At 38.1% G+C, this 12,157-nt stretch overlaps 1 long non-coding RNA gene across 2 annotated transcripts; it reads left to right on the top strand.

Moving 5' to 3' along the window:
- The first annotated feature begins 459 nt into the window (after positions 1–459).
- Positions 460–11,116, top strand: LOC121134229. Of its 2 annotated transcripts, XR_005871275.1 has the most exons (7): positions 460–596; positions 964–1,110; positions 3,702–3,714; positions 5,041–5,203; positions 8,917–8,966; positions 9,632–9,727; positions 11,059–11,116. It is a non-coding gene; the product is annotated as an uncharacterized LOC121134229 (long non-coding RNA). The 2 variants fall into 2 exon arrangements; XR_005871276.1 differs by lacking the exons at positions 8,917–8,966; positions 9,632–9,727; positions 11,059–11,116 and adding an exon at positions 6,478–6,780.
- The last annotated feature ends 1,041 nt before the right edge of the window (positions 11,117–12,157 follow it).

Raw genomic sequence — 12,157 nt, forward strand, 5'->3', positions numbered from 1 at the left:
TGGATGATCAGATGACCCTAACTGCATATACACTGAGAACACTATGGTTTGTAGACTGTGCAGCCTGTCTGTCTCCAGATAACACGTTGATTCTGCTACTCTACCCTAATTACTCATGTAAATAAAACATGGAGCTGAAGAGTCCATACATTTCTAAAATCTGCTGTCTTCAAAGTAGCAAGAAGACTGTTGGACATCTCCAACTTCTTAGATAGTTTATAATGTAACAATGGTTTATCTCAAACAAGATAAATTCAGTAATCTTTGTTAGGAAACGTATTGACTAGACACCTTTGTTGTTAGAATCAAGTATCTGTCAGATATTTGAAGTTGTGACCTTTCTAAATGGCCTCTGGCTGTGTGGATGATTTCCATTTTCCCTGCTTCCCATCCTTTCCTGTCACTCACTCACCAGGTCGTGGCAGCTTCTGGTTGGTGCACTCTACACACACCAGGTGTCTGTGGTGTGCGTGGCTGGAGTTTTCCTAGTCCTGGTTGGGAGCTTCACTGCTGTGCTTCTGCTCTCCCACTCATCACCATGAAGCTCCTCATACTCTCTGAGTCAATTTGTGTCTCTGCTGTACTGGTCTCTTGTTGTAAGTAAAGATTCTTATTGAACTTGAATTATTGTGGTGCAGTATTTAAAGTAACCTATTCTGAGGGCCATCAATTTAGGGTTGCCTAAATGTTTGTATTTTCTGTCCTCTTTCTAATAACTAGGTACATCTCCATTTTTAATTTAAATAATTTTCTTATAATAATAATAACCATTTTTATTATTATGTTTGTATTTGTGGTGACTCACACATGGCAAACACGAGTGGATAAATGAGACAAAATACAGTAACTAAATATATGACAGAATTGATGAATTCAGAATAAAAATGGATGTGCAAGCCTTAGTGGCACCATTATCATTCTAACGAAGAGTTGGCATTTCACCTAGGGCTGTTCTCATTTCAGTTGCCTCTGCAGTGAGCTCAGTTGATGAAAGCACCATTATGGCTGATAAAGTGTTCACTGAACCCACCAAAGAGACAGAATCCACTGAGAAGCATAAAGACCCTGATGCATACTCTGTGGAATGTGCTAATGAAAATGTATTAGCATGTGAGTCCTTTATTTGACTTTTGGAATCCCTAGGTTCCCCATGGCCATAGAGACTTGCATTTGGGGGAAAGATAGAAAGTCAGAGGAAAACAGGGGAAGGGGTTAAGGGTTGAAGGAAGTTTAGGACTCTTATTTCATTCACCTTGCTTTTAAATATTTGTATTCTTCCAAATTAAGCTGTTATGTAAATGTCAGGAAGGCCAGAGGCTGAAGTACCAAAGTTATCAGCTTTAACAACATTGTTCTTTCAATGTTAGGATTAGAAAAAAAAATAGTTCATAGTAGAGATAGTTGAAAGCACAAAAGCTTTCTTTGTAGTATGGTAAATGCATGTGACTTTTATTTGTCTTAATTCTCTTTTCTTTGCAGACTATTCTGAAAATAGAAATAGAAAAGGGCTTTGTAATGAAGTATTCCATGGATGACTACTTTAGCATGACTTGGGAGATTTCTAAGAGTTTGGAATGTCTTCCAGGAAAATTTTTTATACTGGAATTGTTGTCCTTCAAGCTCAAAGCAATATTAACTATACTATTATACACTATACCCGTATCTCAGGCATCACATCATAAATTTGGCAGATAATATGTTATTCATTAAGAAATTTCTCTAGAAAACAAACATTATAAAAATAAAAAAATATGGGGCTTCCAGTGCACTGCTTCTCCTGCATGAGAGGATAGTAATAGAGCATTACAATAGAAGATATGTTCTGAGAATTCTTCAAGCATTGCTTTCTGCTCTTTCTTGTCTGGGCTTTTGCTTGAGACCTGATTCAGTGATCTGCATTGCTGGATGCTCTTAGTGTATGTCCATCATTTCATTATTAAAGAAGCTGGGCTACTTTGAAATATTGGAAAAAATGCATCATTTCTCATTTGCACAAGTCCAAATGCTAACTTGGCCTCATTCTAGGATGCATCTCCAATTATCTGGAAGGGACACCAAGGTCTATCATCTATCTTGTATTACCTATCCATTCTCATCTATCTATCTGCCTTCTATCTAACATCTATCTATCTATATGCCTATATCTACCATTTATCTATTTTGTGACAGAATGGAGCTCAGGTAGGCATGGAATTCTTCATCACCTGCTTCATCCTTCTGAGGATTGGGATATAGGTTTCTGCCTCAGAATATGCTGAATTTCATCATTTCTGCTGAGGGTTGAAATTGACATATTTCTTTTCCTTCCTCTGAATTTATAGATGCTAGTTTTTTAAATTTAAAAAAATCCCCATTTTTCAAACTCTTTTGTAATCTTCATAATTTATGTCTTTATTTTATAGGTATATGTGATGCCATCATATATGTTATAGAAAAGACCATCATATGATATTATGATTTTGGAAAATTGACTATCTTAATGAAATTGGATGATTTTTTGTCTTCTATATTTGACACTTCTGGACAGAATAGATGATCCACTATTTCCTTTCTTCTAATTTCTTATCCTGATACCTGTGTCCTTCATCTTTAACTTTTATCTTCTTTGCATTCAATGCTTGTCATTAGCAGCAACAAAAATACTCATACATATATGTATTTGTGGTGACTGTCACTTATTTGTACTATCCATTGGAAACAATAGATCTTCTGCAATACTTCCATGAGTCCTATTGGTTTTCCTGAGATTTTTTAAAATTTTACATCAACATCAGGCATATTGTTAAAGTCTTGGGCTTTTTGAATAAGAATAATTACCAGGGATTCGTTGATTTCACTTTAGAATTTCATTACTCAAAATTCTTCTATCAAGTGAAAAGAAAATATTCTCCTTATCTGTATTGACTTAAAGTTGGCAGTGATGAAATAAATCCCATAATCTGCTACTTTCTGACACAGGAAGCCATGCTTGGGTTATCTAAGAGCTGATTTTGTATTTAAGGTATACAGTGAGTTCTGGGGTTTGACCAAACTCATAAAATCCACAGTTTCCCTCAGTGTCTATACTAAATGAAACTAAATGACAAGCTTCCTCCCCAATTCTGTTCGGAGTACTGTCAAATCCAGCCCAGAAAAGGCTGTAATATGGTCCTGCAGGCAGATTTGCACAGTTTCTGGGTTCCTTAGACAAAGTAAAAGAACCAACTTTACTTTACATTTGGGTGTATTTAGAGGGCAGAAAGGGTTTACTGGAATTGTCAGGCTATATCTACAGGTTTAGAGGTCACAAGGACACTGCTACTTTGTGAAGATACTTCCCCAAACATTGCATCCAAGTCGTTTTCTTTCTGGATAGTAGATTACCTTGCAGTCTTCCATAGAGCCATGTGAATGCCAAGGGGGAGGATAAATATAATCACATTTTGTCCTTGAATTTAGGTTTGTCTTTGATGAAAGCTTTTACCGGCCATTTGCATAGCAACATTTTCCCATTTCTGCTTATGTACCAACATGGTCAGGCATTCTTTGACTTTAGGTTTCTTGGATGTAGGTACAACCTATAATTGACAACAAAGAAGTGTATCTTAAATTATAATAATAGTAACATTTAGAACTTTTGCAGTATGAACATGAAGGACATTAAAGAAAATCACTAAAGGGTTTCTTTGAATGTATTAATGAATCTTATTTTTTCTTTTTAGAAACAGTAGAAAGGTAAGAATGGTCCAACATCAAAATCTCTTGATAAAATTTATTTAGGTTCAAAATACCATTCTTTGGTGACCACACAACTTTCAGATGATTTTTGACTTGTTCCAATGCATAATCATTTTCATTATACTTCAGTGCTGACATACATGTGTAAGTATGATTATAAGGACAACTAATGGTAAGACAATATTTAATTGCCTGATGAAATAAACACTGTTTTGAAGTTTGTGCAAGATCTATTGAATCAGTATCAGTCTTTTCTAGGACTCTTTCTATTTTTATAACCATGTTTGACTAGTTTGTTTTTAAACTAAGATCCTTGCACATTTTGTTTCAATGCTAAGGTTCCAACTGTGTAAGTTGAAATGATTCCTACTAAAGTATTTCAGCTAACCCTGACCAATGAAGCTTTTAAAATATTTTTTAAATTGTTAGAAATTTTCTAAATATTGCATTTAATCTATTCTGTAAATATAGTATCATTAATTGTGCTATTAATGTATTATCAGGTTCTGTATATAACATGAGCTAAAGAATTACTATACTAAGGACTGGATCTCTTATTAACAGCATATTAGGATTAAATACACAAGACTATGTATGTATAACAAGATCCACTGCTCATCCTATCAGACATAAAAAAGACAGTGTCAAAGGAGTCTTGGTTGTAAAATTACTCTATGAAGTATTGCATTGTGTAGTATATGTCCTCAATTTACTGTGTCTACAATTTTAACTTTTGATCAAATGAGATGAGATGAAAGTAGACCATAGTAGGAAAAAACTTAGATATTCATGAGAAATCTCAAGAGCAGGGATAGAATTCTTGGGAAAAAAAAACAGGTACACCAGGGTTTCTCTGTATTGCTTTGGAGCCTGTCCTGGAACTCGCTCTGTAGACTAGGCTGGCTTTGAACTCACAGAGATCTGCCTGCCTTTGCCTCATGAGTGCTGGGATTAAAGGCATGCACCACCAACGCCTGGCCAGAACATACATTTTTTATGTTAATTTTTATCTTCCAGACAAAAGCTAATGCACTGTGGAAAACCTGTAGAGTACTGATGAACATTTTGTGGTACATTTTTGTGCATCTACTCACTGTACAATTCTAGCATTCATAAAATTTCACTTGTGATTCACTTCTCATATTTTTTGTCTGTTCTCTTTAAAATATCCATGTGTAACACTGTGTGGCTAACATCTAGTATTAGCTAAGTAGATGTGTTACTTTTATTGAAGAATGAAAATGTCTCTAATAAATTATGCTTAAATCAAGCACTAAATGCAAATATAGAGGCTTTAATGATTGCTTATTTGTTTACTTGCAGATAGAGTCCCCACTGCACTATTATATACATTTTAAGACATCTGGAGCTAAATGATCAAGCCAATGACACACTCATGAGGACTGCCTATGTTCTACAATCAAAGGTTTCTCCTGCTTCCCACAACTAACGTATCCTTAAATGACAGCCCAGCATGATTATAAAGGTGATGACAACTGTCCTTTTATCAATTTGTATTTTGTCTCTGATTTTAAATTGATGATAGACAAATAAACTGAATTCTATCACCATATAATTATTATTATACACTGAGAAATCATGGAGAAAAACGAACACCCAAATATCTGTGGTAACTTCTTGGTTCATGTAAAATATTCCTAAAACACGGGGAAGGAAACACACAGCCAGGAAGACAGAATTGGGCCTTTGACATGTACATGAAGCCACCCAGGAAATGGGCAATTAAAGTTACTGCTATTTACTGTGAGTAAGCCAATCACTTCTTACTGAAGAAGAATATTTTCATGGCTAAATTAATGTCTAACAGAAACATATTACTTACCCTTGCTCTTTACTAAACTATAGTGATTAGATGTAGTTTTAGTTTCACAAAGGCCCTTCATGTGTTTGGAGTTTGCAGTCAGACTGGGTAAACTTCTACACATGTCCCAAAGAAACATATATGTGTTGAGATTTTTGCTGTATCACTTCTCAAACAGGGGTTAAGGAGTGTATCTTGAAGGGTTTATTGATGAATATAATGAAGTTAGATCATATGGAATTATCTATAAATTGATGAAAATATTGTTTTTTATGAAAATAGACTCTTCTCTTGAAGAATGCATCCTGGCCACACAGTTTCCCCTTCCTCCACGCCCCCAGTCCTCCCCCACTTTTTCTCTCCCCCAGATACACTCCCCATCCATTTCCCTTCAGAAAGTAGCAGGTCTTTAAGAGACTACAACCAAACATGACAAAACAAGATACAGTAAGTCAAGTCAAAAACTCTTATATTAAAGATGGATGAGGCAACCAAACAGGAGTAAAAGAATACCAAGCATAGGCAAGAAAGTCAGAAGCATGTCTTCTCCCACTGTTAGAAGTTTCACAAAACACTAAGCTAACAGACATTATGCAGATTCTACATGCCCCATACTTGAAGCTTCAGTCTCTGTGAATCCATATGTACCATGTGCCTTTTTTTTTTTTTTTTTTTTTTTTTTTGGTTTTTACGAGGCAGGGTTTCTCTGTATTGTTTTGGAGACTATCGGTCCAGCTCGGCCTCGAACTCACAGAGATCCGCCTGCCTCTGCCTCCCGAGTGTTGGGATTAAAGGCGTGTGCCACCACCACCTGGCTGTACCATGTGCCTTTAGTGTGTCAATTTAATTTCCAGTATGATAGTTTGTGGTCTCAAATAGGAGCACTTTTATTGTCTTCTTTTGTATCTACCTTCTTTGATACTTGGAACTTTCCACAGATCAGCTGGAACTAAAGATTTCCACTTTGGGACTACTCCAGTGTAAACTGAAGACATCTAGACCATCTGCTAGTGTTGTTGAAGATAAGAAGTTAATTTTATGGCCTTGAAGAAAACACTGATGATGCCCAATGTTACTAAATGATAGTATGGTTATAGAATTATTCACTATAAGTCCCTGAGTGGAAAGTGTGGTTCTGCCTTTGTTGAGGCATCCTTACTCCCAACAGTGGCAAAGGAGCAGTAGAATCTGAATAAATTGAAGGCACTCATAGTTGAGGCATTCTTCTTTTTAATTGTTACCTTTCTTCTCCTGTCATTTCCTATTTCTCTTTGGAGATAGAGGGAACAGAACTCATGGCTTACAATATTACAAACCATTTTCCCTATTGAACTGACATCTTGATCTCCAAAAGCAACTGTTAAAAAGTTTTTTTCTGTTCACAAAACATGTTGCAACAAGCACATTGGTTCCATTCCAGTCTCATTTCTAGATAAGGCAATCCACCTTGACGGTCCCTCCTTTGGCCCTGGTTCCAGCTTGGAAGACTCACCTGCATGATTGTCTCAACCATTCCACCAAATATCCATCTCTTCAGGCCCCTTGGTATTTGTTGATGAATACCTTCCTTGCAAGTTCCTGTAGTTGAAGAGCATTTTTTTCCAGAGAGCCTCTCTAACTTCTGTAGCTTGGATTGACCTACAAAAGCTGCATGGCTCATTTGCTAGATCTCAGACACTTCTGTTTTAATGGTGTACTAAAAGTGGGATACTTTGGGTAGCCTCTTAAAGAATTGACTTTGTAGAAAGAAAAGAGGTCATTTGTCTCCCTGGGTCTGGATTGACTTAACTCAGTTATTTGATTTTGTTCTTTTCCCGTGTGTGTGTGTGTGTGTGTGTGTGTGTGTGTGTGTCTGTGTCTGTGTCTGTGTGTCTGTGTGTGTGTCTGTGTGTGTGTCTGGTCTGTGTCTGTGTGTGTCTGTGTGTCTATGTGTGTATGTGCATAAGTGTGTGTGTAGACTGTGTGACACAGGTTTTAAAACTCACAATGACCTTCCTGCCTCTGTATTCAGATTACTGGTACCAAAAGTATGCACTACCACACACAGCTTGAAAAATAATTTTTATAGTCTAGTGTCCTCCATTTACAGTGGCCAGGGAGGCCAGGAGGTGGTGTCAGAACCTCTGATATTAGAGTTACAGATGGCACTGAGCTTCTATGTGCACTGGGAATGGAAACTGGATGCTGTGAAAGAATCTTCATTGCTCTTAACTGCCAAGGTGTTTTCCAGCCTAAGTTTTCTATTATTGATTATGTATCCTGTTCAAGGCAGCCTAGTCAGGGTCAGACAACTGATGCTGATTAAAAAGTGGAATTTTTCTCCATTAGAGAGCATTAGACTCAGGCAAATGTTTATTCAATACAACAGGGTGAGCCAATTATCCATATATATACAGCCAACAAAAATGGATGCAGCAAAATTAAAGTAATTTAAAAAATGGATGCAGCAGGTTGTAGTCATGTATTTCAGCATACTTATTCACCCATACGTAACAAGGAAGAAGTTGGAAGGGATTTGGGAAGGGATGGAATGAAGAGATAAAAGGGGAAAGTGATGTAATATCTTTTAATTAACAATTTAGGGAAATAATTATTAAATAAAAATAGAGGGTCTACATAGATGGTTCAGCAATTAAGAGCTCTGGGTGTTATTACAGAGGACCCAGGTTCCACTCCCAGAACCCACAGGGTAGCTAACCATTTGCTGTTAAATCCAGTCCCAGGCATTTCCTGCCTTCTTGTAGCCTCTGTAGGTACTGTGCACAGGGAAAACACAATACAGCTAATTTATTTTTTAAATTAGAAAAAGGTAAGAATGGAATTCTCTACAGTAATGTCACAGGCCTGAGACAGACAGGAGTTAAAATGAACTCCTTCTGCTCTTATATGAAAGCAACTATGACCCTCCATGGAACAAGCCTGCTCAGAGGAAAAAGCAACTTTATTCTGAGGTTAATATATCTCATAATAATTGTTCATCTGAAAGCAGAGTATACAGTGCTGTTAAGCGACTTTTCATTGAAATTTTCTGTATTTGTATTCTCTGTCTTTTGTATCTGGGAGGATTGTGGCATTGATACAGTTATCTTTTAGATCAAACATCAAGATTTACACAGCTAAGACCTTGTGGTGTCATTTACAGCTAAGACCTTGTGGTATAAGATGAACATGTTAGAGGTATTTCTTTCCAGAATTTTAGTAATTTATATGTGTTCCTGCTTGACATTGAGGTAAGAATGCCCCTAAATGTCTCATCTTTTCCCGTGTGATCATGTTCAGAAGTCAATTTGTCAACTGAGCATGCTTAGGAATAGGCAGAACTCTGCATGAATGTGTCCAGACTTCCTAAGTAAAATCTACATACTTCCTTTGTTTAGGAAAAGCATTGTTTTGGAAATAACTCCCATGCTCTCCTTGACTCCTGCAGGTAAGAAATTTTTTCTCATTTCTTCTGCCTCAGCTGTTGTGATGGCTATTCTTGGCAGTCAAACTGACTACCTCTGGAATTAACTAAAACACAAAGAGTTGGGTACATCTGTGAGGGATTTTGGGGGGGGGGTCGAGATAGGGTTTCTCTGTGTTTTTGGAGACTGTCCTGAAACTAGCTCTTTTAGACCAGGCTGGTCTCAAACTCACAGAGATCCCCCTGCCCTGTGAGGGATTTTTTAAAAAGATTTTGAAATTAAAGACCCACCTTTAATCTGGATCATTTGAAGTAATGAGATCCACCTTTAGCTGCTTGTTGGCTGTGCACACCTTTAACCCAAATACCCCAGAGACAGAGGCAGTTGGAGTTTCTGAGTTTGAGGCCAGCCAGGTATACAGAATGAGCTACATAGATAAACTCTTGTCCTGAAAACACAGACACATACACAGACACACACACCACCACCACCACCACCACCATCACCACCATCTCCAAAAAACAACTACAACGACAAAACAAAAAATAAGATCCACCATTATTCTTGATCACACCTTCTGATGGCAGCCTGCATATATAAAGGATATCTAAGGAGGAAGCTCTCTGTCTCTCTGTTTGCCTGCTTGCCCTAGCTCTGACTACCAACTTCATTCCCTTACTATCATTAGAGCCTACTTCTGTGGAATTTTGGTGAATACTGAAGACCAGCTGAAATATTCAGCTTGATGAACTGAGCAACTGCTGGACTCTTCAAATTTCCATTGGTAGGCAGCCATTGTTGGACTACCTGGATCACAACTTGTGAGACATTCTAATAAATCAACTTCTTATGTACATAGAGAGATTCATTCTACCAGTTTTGATCATACAAAAAAATTAGTAATTCAGTAGTTTTTTTTTTTCCATCTGCCACTGAGGAAGATGTGATGAGAAGCTTCTGTAAGGCAAAGGACAGTCAACAAGACAAAACAGCAACCCACAGAACAGGAAAAGATCTTCACCAAAGATCTTCACCAACCCCACATCTGACAGAGGGCTGATTTCTAAAATATACAAAGAACTCAAGAAGCTAGTCACCAAAACACCAAATGATCCAATTAAAAAGTGGGGTACAGAACTAAATAGAGAATTCTCAATAGACGAATTTCAAATGCCTGAAAGGCACTTAAGAAATTGCTCAACCTCCTTAGCCATCAGGGAAATGCAAATCAAAACAACTCTGAGATACCATCTTACACCGGTGAGAATGGCTAAAATCAAAAACACCAACAGCAGTTTATGCTGGAGAGGATATGGAGAAAGGGAAACCCTCCTCCATTGCTGGTGGGAGTGTAAATTTATATAGCCACTTTGGAAATCATTATGGTGGTTTCTCAGGAAAATGACAATCAGCCTACCTCAAGATCCAGCAATTCCACTCTTAGGCATATACCCAAAGGATGCACATTCATGCAATAAGGACACCTGCTCAACTATGTTCATAGCAGTATTATTTGTAATAGCCAGAAGCAACCTAGATGTCCTCAACTAAAGAGTGGATAGAGAAAATGTGGTACATCTACACAATGGAGTACTACTTAGCAGAAAAAAAAAATGGAATCTTGAAATTTGCAGGCAAATGGATGGCACTGGAAGAAGCCATCCTGAGTGAGGTAACCCAGTCACAAAAAGACAAACATGGTTTGGACTCACTCATATATGGATTTTAGACATGGATCAGGTGATTGGCAGCCTACAATCCCACTGCCAGAGAGTCTGGGAAACAGGGAGAACCCTAGGAGAGATATGCATGATAACCCAGAGAAGGGGAATGAGACAAGATCTCCTGACGAGATTGGGAGCATGGAGGGAGAGGAGGGGAGAGGAAAATGGGAGAAAGAGAGGGGGAGAAGAGGAGGGGAGAGGAGGACATGGGGGAGCAGGAAGGTTGAGTCAGGATAAGAATAGAGGAGAGAAGGAGGAGAGATACCATAATAGAGGGAGCCATTATAGGTTCAAAGAGAGATCTACAAGAATGACACCAACTAGCATTAAAGCTACCTTAAATGCCCTCCCCTGATAATGAGATTAATGATTACCTTATATGCCATCCTAGAACCCTCATCCAGTGGCTGACGGAAGCAGAGGCAGACACCCACAGCTAAAAACTGAACTGAACTCCTGGAACCGAGCTGCAAAGAGAAGTAACAAGCAAAGGAATCAAGACCCAGCTAGTGAAACCCACAGAGGCTGCTGACCTAAACAAGGGGGAATGCATGGACTCCAGAATGATGACTGAGAGGCCAGCATAAGACTTACCTAGACCCCCCCTCAACGTAGGTTTAAGAGAGGAGGCCTCAACAATCTGTACAGTGAGTTCAAGGCCAGCCTGATCTACAAGAGTGAGGTCCAGGACAGCCTCCAAAACAATACAGAGAAACTGTCTCGAAAAACAAAAAACAAACAAACAAACAAAAGAATGGGGAGAGGTCACATGTGACATAAAAGTAGAAAGGAAGCTACTGGAATTGCAGTGTTTAACTGGGGGAGGGGGAGGGGAAGAACAAAGGGAAAGAAAAACAACAAGGACAAGTTTTGTTGAAAAAGTTATAATAAAGCCCAATTCTTTGTAAGCTAATGAGAAATGAAAAATAAAACTAAAAAGACTCAGTCAAGTGCAGTTGATGAGAGCTTCAACTGAGAAAGATTCAATAAGCAGACTGTGGATGCAAGCACACGCACACCCACAGGAAAACACACACACACACACACACACACACACACACACACACACACACCTGGAAACTAACACTTCCCTGATATTCTGCTAAAGGAAGCCTGGATGTTACTGCTTTTTGAATCATCAATGAATATATCAGTGAATCCTTTGTTTTTGTTGCAGTGATAATTGTTTTCAGAGTTGCATGTATGTTGTGTCTTTCACCAGTCATGGTTTTTTGTTTCTAATCAGTGCTTAATTTCACACACACACACACACACACACTATTAATTTTGCAGTAAATGGATGGATCTTAGCAATATGATATTATGAATGAGATGACCAGTCTCAGAAAAAAATCACGTGCAGCCTGGCATTGGTGGTGCACGCCTTTAGTTCCTCGGGAGACAGAGGCAAATGGATCTCTGTGATTTTGAGGCCAGCCTGGTTTTCAAAGCAAGTTCCAGGACAGGCTCCAAAGCAAAACAGAGAAACC

The sequence above is a fragment of the Mesocricetus auratus genome, unplaced genomic scaffold (genome assembly GCF_017639785.1).
Source record: "Mesocricetus auratus isolate SY011 unplaced genomic scaffold, BCM_Maur_2.0 Super-Scaffold_4256, whole genome shotgun sequence".
Taxonomy (NCBI): domain Eukaryota; kingdom Metazoa; phylum Chordata; class Mammalia; order Rodentia; family Cricetidae; genus Mesocricetus; species Mesocricetus auratus.